Genomic DNA, 13440 nt, shown 5'->3' on the forward strand with positions numbered 1-13440 from the left:
AGGTGTCTCATTATTTCTCATTCCCAGCATCCAGCAGCAGCTGGCACACTCTGCTGCAGTTTAAGCCTCAGATGTCAGATGGTGCTATGGTTCCAGACACAACCCTCTGGTCTTCTCCAGTGCTTCTGTTCTTTGTTAGACCTATGCTCAAAAATTTCCATTCTTCACTTGGCAAACACTCTGAGGCGCTGCTTCCATTTCATTTTCCAGCAGATTCTCAGTTCAGTAATACTTAATTGACCTGTCTTCTTAAGTAGATATTTCCAGAGTATTTTTAAAATAAAGACAAAAACCACTCAAATAACCTCTGGATATGTCTCTGAGGTACCTCTTCTCAGCTTAATTAATTACAGAGTTTTTCTTCCACCTCGCCAATCATGTCAGATGTCTGCTCATTAATACGTTCCTGACTGAACTGTCTGCTTGCAGACTTTCTTCACCTTGAGCTCACTGAATTTTTCCATATGTAACTAGATTTCACCTGGGAGACACTGTTTGTAATTTTCCTGCCTTTTTCAGTGAAGACTGTAAGCTTTCAGCATGGATGATGACTATATGTTTTACCTGGAACAATGGTTCCTTGGCTATCATTTTTCCTTATAGCAATTGAATATGTACTTCAGCTGTTAGATAGGTATCAATGCTTGCCGTGTTGTCCTCACCCACCAGAGACTGTTTGAAAAAATAACTTTGCATCTGATGATTCAAAATATTAGCACCTGCTCATGCTTTAAAAGTAATCAGATCCGTATCCTTATAACACATTTGTGTCTTTGTAACAAATTTGTGTCTCTATATTAAAATATATCTATATATCTATTTTTTCGTATCATGAGAAAAAAATGAATATGTGTGCTATCAGCAAACCTTGCAAGCTCTTACACTCTTAACTATTGTTTATTTGTCAATGTGCTTCAATCACAAACTAACCTAAAGAAATTCCTTTTTGATTACAACTATCAGTTTCCCTTATCCCTCATTTATTCTGGGCTGAAGTGCGTAGCAGCTCCACCCAGCTGGATATGAGGATTTACCATCAGCCCTAGAAACTGTTTTGTGCCAGGCATAGAGGTGTTCTGAGCAACCTGATCTAGTTAAAATTGTTCCTGCTCATTGCAGGGGGATTGAACTAGGTGATTTTTAAATGTCCCTTCAAACTATTCCATGATTCTATAATCCAAAAGCAAAGCAGTTTCCTGTTCAGCTATTAAACTTTTAGTATATATAGGATGTATTTTGCACAGAAAGATGAGGAAGAAAAAATGGCTCGTAGGCCGCCTCTTTGAGACAGGGAAGACATCATTATGCTTGCTTCGTCCTTTCAGATTGAAGCTAGACTGAACCCAGAATAACTTGAAAAGGGTTAATAAATTCTTGAGGTCTATTTAAATGATCAGTTTACACTGAGTTGTAGGCAGCCAGGAGTAATCAGTCTAAGGCATTTTAAAATTATTTCTCCATTCTTAACCTCAGTTTTCCTTTTAATCCTCGATCTTCATTAGTTAACTTAGCTTCTACGCACCGCTACTTACAGTGAAAAAAATTAATGTGGTGATGATGAGATGGACATATCTGTCCCTGTAACTCAACTCTGCCAATTGAACCCCTGACTTCAGTATGATGTAGCTGCAGAGCAGGGTGCTGCTGGACTGCTCAGAAACACAGCAGTTTTTATTTTTTTTTTTTAATTTATGTAGGTCAATCATGCATGAGTTTACTCCAGCCATAATGAGTATGACCCTAGGGAACAATTTCATATGGTGTATAAATGTCACAAAAATGCATCTTTCACATCCAGCTTTTGAAAACAAATTGATGAGTTCAGACTGTGTCTGAAAAAACAAGTGTGTTTCTCATAAAAGTAAAAGATTTCGCCTCACACTGAGCTGCTCCTCCCTTCACTCCTGAAAAGACCATTTTCCAAAAATATTTTACTTCTTTCATCAGATTTTTTCTTACTGAGGGTATTCTTAAAATTTTTATTCCAAAACAACAGGATTCCAAGAAATAAGTCATCAAAGCCTAGAAGAAGTCACTGCTGCAGCAAAGCAGATGAAAACCCAGTTAGCACATATTTCCCTGTGAAATTGACAGATTAATATTCAGCAGGATATTCAGCAGCAACTGAATAGCAAAGGTACTGCAAAATTTTCTTTCTTTCCTTTATTTTTACTTTATTTCACTTAGGGAGGTAGCAACTGCCTTTCCACTGTTACAAACTTTTCTAATGCCTCACAAAAAGTACTGCTGAATGCACAACTGTAAAATCTACCTTTATACTGAGCCATTCAAAATTATACCAAAGGAAAAAGTAACTCATCTAAAAAAAAAAAAATCTGATTTCTACCTACTAAATCCCACTGAAAAAATGACCAAATAAATGGATTCTTATATCAAGGAGAACAAGAGTCATTAGTGAAATCAATTATTTCTAAGGAATATGATCAACCACATTACATAAAATATTTGTGTTTATGAATGTTACAAGACTTGAATTATTTAGAAGGAGGTCAGTAAAGATCTCAATAGTTAGTGAGACCTGGACTTACTCTTCTTGTGATATAAGACCAAAATAAAAAAACCCAAACCTCTACATTTGCAAAATTTTAAGTATTGTTACTGTGCATGGTGAGCATATTAATAACTAGGATTTTGGAAGAATATGGCAAGTAATGATAAGTGATCACTGAGCTATGCTTCCTTGCTGGAATGAATAAGGAATATGCACATAAAGTAACAAAGTGCTGAATGAAAGTAATTAAATGAGCACAGATGTTGCCATACTGAAAGAAAAGTAGGGGGGAAAAATCACATTAAAGGACAGTGATTCCCTAAAGATGCATATGAAGACAGCATGACCAGATGAGGATTTACACTGGAAGGAGCAGGTAGCATTTTCATTCTGGTGAGAGGTGCCACATACAGCAAGAGCAACCATCGTGCAGACCAGCTCTGCTCAAAGAAACGTTTGCATCCAGCCTTGTTAACAGGTTTTTTGTCATGATTAAAGAGTGCTTCTAAAAGTAGCTGTGTAGAAAGAATTTCAGACAAAGCTCGAAAGTGTTAGAGGTCCAAATCGTCACACTTGGTTTTTTCTATTTACCAGCATTCACCCAAGAGGAGACAAAGAGGTTGACCAGCTGCTCCTGGAGGTATTTTCACAGCATCACAAGTCAAGCTGAGTCAACTGTGATGGTGTAGGCTCTGCCACATATTTTCTGCCAAACCCAAGAGGGTTTTATACTAACTTCTTTTACTTCTCACTCAGAGCTGCAGATCAACATATGCTGTCTCACTAGAGGTATGATTCCCTGTATATTTTACTCAGTGGTACTAGTGCCTTCAGAAACTTTCACCTCTTATCACCACCCGTCCATCACAGCCCACTGCATCTTTTTTTGTGCCAATAATCATAGAATTATAAAGTATCTCAGTTTGAAAGGAACCCATAAGGACCATTGGGTTGATCACTCTGTTTCTCGCAGGACTATCTAAAATTAAACTGTATGATTAAGGGCATCATCCAGATGCTCCTTGAACTCTGGGAGGCTTGGTGCCATGACCAATTCCCTGGAGATCCTGTTCCAGTGCCTGGCCACCCTCTCAGTGGAGATCTTTTTCCTAATGTCCGATCTGAACTTTCCCTGCTACAGCTTCATTCCATTTCCTCATGTGCTATCACTAGTCACCATAGAGAGGAGATCAGCACCTCCCTCTCACTGCCCTCCTTGGGGAAGGTGCAGGCTGTGATGAGGTTACCTCTCAGCAATAAGAAGCATCACCATAAGAAGCATCAAGTTACTGTTTGAAAATTAAGTTCTGATTGACTTGCCTAATGTCAAACAGAGTCAGGAAAAAAAAAGTTCTCCAAATGCACAGTTCTCCTTTCTTGGGCTAATATGTCTTACATATGGAGAAGGATGTAAAACACATTTCCATTTCTATGTGTAAAGATAACCACAATATGTAATGGAAAGTACAGACCAGGTTTCTTTTCTTGTTATGTAAAGATGTACAAGTACACTGGGAAACCATCGTTTGTTCATAAGAAGAGGAGATACCCAGAAAAAGAAAAACCAGTCACACACTGTCTTTCATTGCAGTCTGGGATGGCAGCACAATGCCTGTAGCTCAGGAATATCTGACATTGCTTGAAGAAGTACAGATCTCAGAACAGGTTTCTTTCCTGGTTTCTCAGGTGGATCTTGCATCCAGTCTGGAGGTCCATGTTTTCTTGGCTACTCAGTCAGCCACATTACAAACAGTGCATTAAAAGCTGCTCAGTGGCTGTAACCATGATGGAGATCTACTCCAGAGCCATGACTTTCAAATCAAATAATAAAAACAAACACACCACTTTTTTTTTTTTTCCCAGACACACAAGTGTAAAAACAGTATAATTTCAGTAAATTCATTATTTCATCTACATCAAACTCTGTAGTTCTTTATGTCCAAGGAAGGCACACCCATTTGTCTCAGCCAGAAATCCAGCCCAAGAAACTTTCTGTCACTGAAAGTGCAAGTCTGGATCTATCACTGAAACTGAGAGTTTCCAAGTTCACATCAGAAGAACAAAGATCAGAATCTGACCCAAATATGAACTGATTTTTGGAGTCTCTGTGTCTGGCCATCAAGAAACGCCTGCTGGATGCTAACTCTACAGTCTTCAGGCAGAACACGAGGAGACTACTGAGGAAACAGTCATGGAGGATATTTTTTAACATGGAGTTGTTGAGCAAGAAGTGTCAAGAGTTGTGCATATTAAGCACAGTAAAATGGAAAATTCCAAAATTAAATCTCTCACCATACCAGAGACTACATCTCAACATAGGAATGACTTGTAGGAATTAGCTTGCTGTTATATCTGAATCTAGATTTTTTTCCCTTTAATGGATCAGCCTATGGTATTACCCAGGTGGGTAGCAGTGGAGAGTGACCTCTGTTCCATTGCTCCCTGACAACTCCACTAGATAGACCTGTGTTGTTTGTACTCTCTTTGGAGCATCTCTTGTCCCAGTAGGCATCTTCACATTTTACCAGACAGCATGAAGATGGTGAAATTGGCACTGAAAGAGTAGAAATGTCCATGAAACACTACCAGGACATAATGGAGATAATATCCCAGATCCTGGAGCGAGCACAGCAACACCGACACAGCTTTTGCACGTGAGCTAATGATGGCTTCCACAAACACTTATCATCTTGGCTGCAACATTGTGCTGACCCAGTTGACCTGCTTCTAGAAAAAGAGTGAGCCCCAGCAATGTGAATTTCAGCATCTCTGTGCCTTTGTCTATTGCATGGTGTAGAATACCAAAAGCCACATCTTCATCACAAGAGCTGAGTTCTTGTCTTGCCATGAGGAATTCTGTTGGAAAGTGAAATATTGTTAGAGAACCCAGGAAAGGTCACTGCCTATAAGAAATCAGTAAGGCAATCCAGTCCAAATATTCAGGTTATTTCCTCTGCCACGCAGTGGTTAAGAGGTAAGTTTTGCCTAGTTATAGTTATCCATTTCACATTTCTCAGCAATTCTAAAGAATTAAATTGGTTATTTTTAAGTACAAAGTAGCTAAACAATACCAGAAATAGAATACAAAACACTCTTATGAAGCTCATTTGGAGTTACACTGACAGGTGATCTGGGAAATTTTACAGACAAAATACATTCTTTTTTAAAAAATTATAGGATTAAAAAATTATTATGAAGCCTATCTGTTCATGAGAGGGATCAAGACTTTGTTGTCTGACCCTTTAACGGGCAGGGAGGGAAAAAGAGAGTCCTAAACTGTACTCCCTTCCTCCCTTCCTCTGAAGTGCATTTTGTGTACTATGATAAGATAAAATGTGTAAAAGAAAACAAACATAAGAGAACTTGGGCTTAGAAGACCAAAATTTAAAACATCCTTCCTTGCTTAGTGCTCCAAGCAAGATACTGCAACCTTTCCTCACCTTGTTCTTATTCCCTTTCTCCACCAAGGAATCACAATGTTATCAAAACACTGTTCCTATACTGGAACACAGGAAGAATTCTTCCATAAACCCATGCAATGCTATTTACCTCTACTCACCAAGAAGAGCCTAGAGCTTTCTGGCTTGAGAACAGGTATAGAAGGTGGAAAACACAGCTTTGAAGCTCCATGAAGATGAGACTAGGTAAGGCTGCACTTTGTGAGATGCTGCTCTGGAGATGCTCAAGCACCAGAAAGAGCATAGAGCCACAAACATGAGACATGGCCATGCCAGGCATGATCATGTCAGACATATCAGGCAATGCCACGAGCATAACATGTACAGACCAAGATCAAGACATGTGCAGACCATGTCCAATGGGTTGGGTTTATTCTCTGACAGTATTCACACTTAGTATAGTGGAGAGCAAAAGAAGAGTATTGGAGCCTTGGACAATACTCTAAAAACAAATGGATGGTTTATTTTCGAGCTTCATCCTTGCTCACAGCAACAATTTTCATGTCTACAGCCCAGTTACCTCTGTGTTATCACATCTGTCAGCCACATACACAGCTACATGACCATGCATTTCTCAGGCCTCCTATATACTTTATTTCTAAGCTGCTCTACCGACTGTCAGCATATGTCTCAACAAGGGACTTAGTCAATGTATTTCAGAGGGAAAATAATTATTTTAACAAATTCCACATCTTCATGGCCAAAAGATCACTAGCGAAAGAATCAGTAGAAGGATAACAAGAGAGTTTGTTTTCCCAAGCAACTAAGATCTAAATTTTTCAAAAGCTTTTTTAAAGAAAAACAAAAGGCAAGTAGTGGAAATAAGGCTGGTAAGATGGTAAAATAGATACTCACTTCATCTACCCAGTCTGGAGGCTTGTGGCAGTGTTGGGCAATAGGGTTTAGTAGCTGTTGGAAGAAGCACCATGCACTTCTTAGGTCTCTCTGGAAGAGCCCTGATCCATTTCCCTCATTGCACTAAGAGATTTGTAATACAAGATTATGGTGAGAGCACCCCATTCCTCTCTCTATAAGTTATAGAGCGTAGTTAGAGATATTTTTCCCTGCATTGATGGATCACTTATCCCTTACATTCTCTACTCCAAAGTATACTGGAGAGCTGAAACACATCTGTGTTCCAGCTCCTCCTTCATCGGTACTCCTTCATCATGAAACTCTGCTGTAAGCATCACCTCACAACAGTGAGAGGGACCCAGAATTGTCTGGGATGCAAACTGAGGAAAAGGTCAGTGGGTGTGACAGAAGGAAATCACTCACACAAATGAGGCACTCATCCAACCTCCCGAGCTCCAGCAACTCAAAGAAGCCCCGAGAAAAGGAAATTCACACTGGAATAAGAATAATCTTACCATCAGAACAAGTAATTATCACTTCTTATTCACTTTATTATGGATGCTATACATCCCACATTTTAAAATCCCACTCCCATGAGAAGGAACTTTTTTAAGGGTGGCATTTGTTACATGCTGGTCTTTAGACAGGTACAGCACAAAGACACATCTGAGGTATTCAAGATCTTTTTAAAATTTAAGATTTCCAGTAATGGTCAGTTTATTTCCAGTATGTCAGTTTGACCTACTCCATACCACAACCATGAATCAGCCTTTCGTGAAGCATCAGTCTGTGAGCCAAAAGATACTATGTATGCTTTCTTATGATTTATGGCCATGAACTCCTGTAGGCACTTCAAAAAAAACCAAACAACAATCCAAAATGAAAAATCCAACAAAATTACCACAGTTCAAGCCAACAGGATAAACAAAACTGTGAAAATACCAAGCAACACACTTAAGATTTTTTTTCCCATATTCTCTTATTTTGTTTCTTGGTGGAAATGTGGGTGAAGAAATTTACATTCTGCTCACAACCTCCATAACACAACCTTTAGGAAGTGAAACAATACTAATCCTGTAAAGGAATCCTTCCTAAAGGAAAAAAATCACTTGTTTGTCTTACGCTGGCCCTGACCACCAATAGAGACAACAGAGAGCTATTAAGGGTCCTTGTCATCCCCAGAAATATTACCAGGAGACATTCCCTGTTAATCAAATAACTTCAAATCAACAACTGTCATGTGAAAACATCTACCTCAATGAAACAATAATTTTATATGTATATATTTATATTTATATTTTATATGTATTTTGGGGTTTATACTATTCTGTTCTACTAGATTTATACATATATAAAAATGTAGTGTAACAGAATAGTATAAACCCAAACATATTATAGTATATTTTATTATTATTGTATTAATATTATTTACATTAGTGCTCAGCCTGTTGAGAGAATGAGTTGTGAGCCCTGTTGGTTGCTTCCCAAAATTCTCCAATCCCATGCAAAGGGCAGAAGCCATGGGTTGGAGTACAAAAACCTCAGGCAGTAATAAAGAGCAGTGTGCCACAGCAGGATGATTCACCAACCCCACAACCTGCTCCCCACACAGGTCTGGGAAGGAAGGAACCCCAGGCTTGAGATCGCCTCTCCCCAGGGATCTTTACACAGGACAGCAAGGACCCTGACCATACCATGTAACATACTGTGTCTCCAGGGCATCTGGCAGCAGCTGACCTACATGACAAGTGGTTTATACCTGATATGTGCAGGTGAGCTGCAGCATTCACACATTGTAGGGGCAGACTTATGGGAGGGCTGGTGACATTCCACAGGAGGAAACTCTGCAGCTGAAATTTGGGCACATTCTTAAAGGTTGGAAACTGCAGTCAAGTTATCCTTTATTTCCTCAATGCACTAAATCTCAGCAAATCTTTGTATGGATTTATACTGGAGTACTAGAGTCTAAAAGGTGGTTTTTCAAAAGCAAAAAATCTGTGTACAGGAGCTTTGATCAGACATTTGGTTTAGCCAACACAATCTTTTTATTGACTCTGTGTTTACATTTTTAAAACTAGGATTGTGACATAATCTTATGCCCTTCTCCAGGAAAAGTTATACACAAAGTAATCCTACAGAATTCTGTATACTGTATACTATATACATACTCCACCTGATGGAGTATGTCCCTTGAGATCAACCAGCTTCAAAACTGAGCTCAGTACTTGACTGCTGCAACAGCTCATCTGCCCCTGCAAGGATCCTCTCTTGGCAACATCCAGGGTAGAATTAAGACACCGAAGACTGAGTCTTTATATGTGAGCAACCCATCTCCACTTCCACTAGGGTCAGAGCACAGCCATTTGAGAAGACACAGAATATCTCACTGGCTTCCAAATTCTTCTACAAAAGGACATGTGTTGTATCTGACAGTCCCTTTCAGATGTCCTCCTTTAACCCTTTACCCTGGAGCACCCTAAAAAGCCCTTGTGTGAGCTGCTGAATATGTAGTCACAGAATCATAGAACAGTTTGTGTTGGAAGATCATCTAGTTCCAATGCCCCACCACAGCCAGAGGCACCTTCCACTAGATCAGGTTGCTCAAAGCTCCATCCAACATGGTCTTGAACACTTCCAGGTATGGGGTGGCCACAACTTCTCTGGGCAACCTGTTCCAGTGTCTCACCACCCTCACAGTAAAGGATTTCTTCCTAATATCTCATCTAAACCTACTCTCAGTTTGAAGCCATTCCGCCTTGTCCTATCATCCTGTAAACAAGTCTCTCTTCATCTTTTTTGTAGGTTTCTTTCAAGGCCACAATAAGGTCCCCCCAAAGCCTTCTCTTCTCCAGGGTGAACAATCCTAATTCTTCCAGCATCTCCTCATAGGAGAAGTGCTCTATCCCTCTATCATCTTGGTGGCTCTCCTCTGGACCCACTCCAACAGGTCCATGTCTTTCTCATACTGAGAATTACAAAGCTAGATGATGCAGTACTCCAGCTGGGGTCTCACGAGGGCAGGATCACTTTCCTCAACCTGTTGGCCACACTTCTTTTGGTGCAGCCCAGGATATGACTGTCTTCCTGGGCTACAAGCACATATTAGTGGCTCTTGTCCAGCCTCTCATCCACCAGTACCCCCAAGTCCTTCTTGGCAGGGCTTCTCTCAATCTATTCATCTCCCAGTCTCTATTCATAGCAGGAGCTGCCCGACCCAGGTGCAGCATCTTGGTCTTGGTCTTGTTGAATTGCATGAGATTCCCATGGGTCCCCTGCTGAAGTTTGTCCAGGTCTTTCTGGGTGGCATCCCATCCTTCAGGTGTGGCAACTGCACCCCTCAGCTTGGTGTCATCTGCAAATTTGCTGAAGCTGCACTCAATTTGTTTGTCTATGTCATTAATGAAGATATTAAATAACACCTGTCCCAATACAGACCCCTTGCCACCAATATTCATCAGGACTCTGAGCTGTTGAACCACGACCCTTTGGATGTGACCATCCAACCAATTCCTCATCCAATGAAGAGTTCACCCATCAAATCCATAGCCCTCCAATTGAAAGAGAAGGATGTTACTGGGGAACATGTCAAAGACCTTACACAAGGCCAGACAGATGACATCTGTAGCCCTTCCCACATCCACTGATGTAGTCACTCCATTTTAAAAGGTCACTGGGTTGGTCAGGCAGGACTTGCCTTTGGTGAAGCCATGCTGGCTGTCTTGAATCATCTCTCTGTCCTCCATGTGCCTTAGCATGGCTTGCAGGAGGATCTGTTCCATGATCTTCCCAGGCACAGACATGAGGCTCACAGGTCAGTAGTTCCCAGGGTCTTCCTTTCTACCCTTTTAAAGATGGTAAAGATGGGTAAAATGTTTCCCCTTCTCTAGTCACCTGACTTCACCCAACTGCAATGACTTGTCAAATATCATGGAGAGTGACTTGGCAAATACATCAGCCAGTTCCCTCAGAACTCTGGAAAGTATCATAAAATAAGGACTGAAAGCTAGAAAATTAGAGCGTATTTTAGCAAAGACATTTGGAATAAAAGTTAAATTTAATCTTTTTTCATTGTGCTTTCTTTTTCCTTTTCTATCTCTTTTTTCCTCCTAAATTCTTTGATTTTTTAACTCAAGAGTTCAGTAGATCTTACTTGTCCCAAGCATGTTTTCATAGTCAGCTAATTGAAAAAACTGTTTTATAGCACATTTTACTCTGAAGTGGTACAGATTAGTTACATGTGAAAAACAGGCAAGATTTTATATAACACAATTACTAGTGGTCGATATTTTCTCAAAATACTCAGAAAGGCTCTATTTATTGATGCAGCTGTGACTCAACAGAGAGCCAGACGGTGAAGGCTTAGTTCCTCATCAGTGTTTCTGAACACTGTTTCACACTGGCAACCAGTAGCATCCAGCAGCTTGCCTTGTCACTGTTGTGACCCAACAACTAGCGGTACCTCATCTTTTCTTTCCTCCTCATCCCAGAACAGAATCCAGGAACAGAAGGCATTCTACTCTGACAGGCCTTTCCTGGCAGATCCCTCACACTCTGAACCTTCTGTTAAATTCCCTGTGGTTGCACAACTTGACCTTGAAATATCTGCTGGGCTTAGCCAGGAGGATAACCCTGATTGAGCCCCACGCACCTTCAGTCCCCTGCTGCTTTCCCACAGCATGCTAACACATCGCCTACTTTCTGCATTTCATAGCTGAAAACAAGAAGGCATAAATAGCATTATCAGAAATCCTTATCTGTAATTGCCAGCCCTCTTGTAAAATGTTATGGGGCAAAATGCAGAGCAGGGTATGAAAAAGTGGGTTCACATGCCTCAAGATATGTAAGAGATATCTTATATTTGATCCTCTCTACTATTGCTGACATTCCTAAGTATTAAAACACATTCTTGCCTTTGCTTTGTGCATGGCAAATGTATTCTCTTTATTTGTGGGTTTATACACATTATCACTAAACAAGGAGCAGTAAGCAGATGTCTGCTGCTGAGTGCTCTCTGTCATAAAACTTTCCAAGTTAACAAACACATTTCCACAGAGCTAATTATAACAGGTCAAAGGAAAACATCCTCTGAGCAACTGTAATTTCTAAGGAAATCTTTCTTACTCTGTGAAAGCGAAGATTACTCATAGTGTGACAAACCTGGAAGAACTATTAAAGGTTTCACTCCCACTTGTCACCAATACTTTAAACTTGACATCCAGCTTCCAAAAATATTAATAACTCACCTAACATCTCATTGGAAATACATTGTCAAAAATGAGAAACTTATTTCCATCCTTTTGGGGATGGTAGATATTAACAATCCAGCAAAATTTTTCATTAGCACTCTTTTGCCCTAATATCAAAGGAACTGTAGTATTGCTACAAGGACTTTGATCTAATAAAGCACTTATGAATATACACTGCTTCAATGGGAATAATCATGTGCTTAAGATAAACATATCCCAGAGTACTGTTTACAGATAAGAGCACATATTTGCAGGTTCATTTCCAAAGCTTGTTTAAATACAACATAACACAGCCATATAAATAATAATAATAATAATGGCCAGTCTTTGCGAGCGAAGATCCGGGGAAGGTCTTTACACCTTCCAGCCTGCGCATTGGATTTTTTAGGTGAGACACAGTGTGCGCGGAACTGAGCCCACCCTTTAATCCTAAGGTTCATCTGCCGGGGCCAAGCGAGCTTGGACGGTGGCAGCGAGGTCCTTAGGACGTAGGTAGGTTGCCTTTAAGGGCTAACGAGCCCCACCTGCCCGGGAGTGGCCCTGACCGGGAATCGAACCCGGGTCTCCGCGGTGATAGCGCCGCGCCCTTACCACTAGACCACCAGGGGCACCCTAACACAGCCATATAGAGCAGCAATATACCACTTGTGGATACTCTCAAAGGAAAAAAAGCACCTGTTCCATGTGATCAGATTTATAAACAAAAATATCCGGTAGCTACCCACAGAGGAATAATCCTGACAAAGATGAAATATGAGAAATAAAATGAGCAGAATAAAACTAAGTGAGACTTTCAAAAGAGTTATTCAGCTTGCCTAGCATGAGATGAAATCTCATGCTGTTGGGAAAATTCACCAAGTGTCTCCCTCCATAGCTGTACAAATGGGAGAGTGATACAGCTGACCTGTGACTGCAAACCCAATAAAACTAATGAGAGGATACAAAGACTGTTAGTCTGTGACAGCTTCATTCAGTGGGTGTGAATATCTGTAAGGTTTTGAATCAGCTGTGGAAACAAGCTGCTGAATTTTCTCCCCTCACTCTCCTAGTAATTTTGTTATTTAAGTATAAATGGTCTGGAAACCACAATTAGCAGCAAACTGTTGAATGCCTTTTGTGAGCAGAACATGCTAGTGGGAGAGAAACTATTACTTAAAGCTATGTCATCATGCAAATAAGGAGGCACAGACAAACAATCCCCAGACTGTTTTTTGCTGAGCAGGAGATGACCCACCTTATCTGAACTTTACAACAAAAGTGAGTCTATTGATTAACATTTTTAACATTGCTGGTTATAATAGATTATGGACTCTGTGTTGTAGTGCTCTGTCTGAATCAGAACAGAGTGTTTTCTATCAAAGAGAAGATG

This window comes from Myiozetetes cayanensis, unplaced genomic scaffold, assembly GCF_022539395.1.
Source record: "Myiozetetes cayanensis isolate MyiCay16 unplaced genomic scaffold, myiCay2020 scf5-8, whole genome shotgun sequence".
In the NCBI taxonomy this organism is placed as follows: Eukaryota; Metazoa; Chordata; class Aves; order Passeriformes; family Tyrannidae; genus Myiozetetes; species Myiozetetes cayanensis.